The sequence below is a fragment of the Leuresthes tenuis genome, unplaced genomic scaffold (assembly GCF_036924035.1).
Source record: "Leuresthes tenuis unplaced genomic scaffold, fLeuTen1.0.hap1 SCAF_21, whole genome shotgun sequence".
NCBI classification, from domain to species: domain Eukaryota; kingdom Metazoa; phylum Chordata; class Actinopteri; order Atheriniformes; family Atherinopsidae; genus Leuresthes; species Leuresthes tenuis.
In genome coordinates, this window is record NW_027325375.1 from 29,406,947 (window position 1) to 29,407,845 (window position 899).

Below are 899 nucleotides of genomic sequence, written 5' to 3' on the forward strand. Positions count from 1 at the left end.
ACTCGGGGATTTTAAGGACTTTCAAACTGTTAACAAACACTCTGAATAGAATATAGTGAGTGTTGAACATTGTTTCTTTGAAAAAAGTTGATGGCAGAGACAGAACTTTCATGGAGGCCACTCTTAACTCTTATCGTCTTCATAAGGTGCAAATAGAGAATGATTATGAGAATTATGCACAAACAAAGCTGAATTGTTTTTCCTTGAAATGTGACTTGATGTCAAGCTTTTCCCTGCAGTCAAAGTGGGCTGAGAAGACGTCTTTTTGTAAATTTCCCTTCTTGATCAAAGCCTTTTTGGCCAGCCACAGATTTCACATTCTCAGTTCAGCTAAATGCTGATATATCCTTGGAGGATGCAGCCTCGGGGCAGTGGAAAGGACCTATTTAATGTAACATTTGATTACTATGGAAGACTTTTAAGGCACCAAGGAGACAAATTACTATTATTTGTACTGATAAAAAATTATGGAAACGTATACTTTAGCTCAAAATAGCAAAGACACTTTTGGGGTCAGAGTTAAGGTCAAAGTATACATATGTATACGTATGTATGTGTATTAAATATCGACAGAATGTTCATACTACTTATGACCCACAATATCAGAGAAGGTATATTTTAAGTGGTATGAAAAATCTGTCGATATTCTACCTAAATGTAACCACTTAAACGTAATGGGCTTTTCATTGTAATGCATAGGTCACAACGCCTGTCATCCATCAAGTTGATTTCCTAACTTGGCTTTGTGCAGAAACCCAGCCCGTCTCCCACGGGACACATTTTACCATCTCACGGGCGTATTCAGCCTTTTTCAGGGGCCAATCACATTGTGGCTTCAGGAGCCTCAGCGCACAGGTCTCAACTCCGGCTGGACAACTGTGGAGCTGCGGTGGGAACGC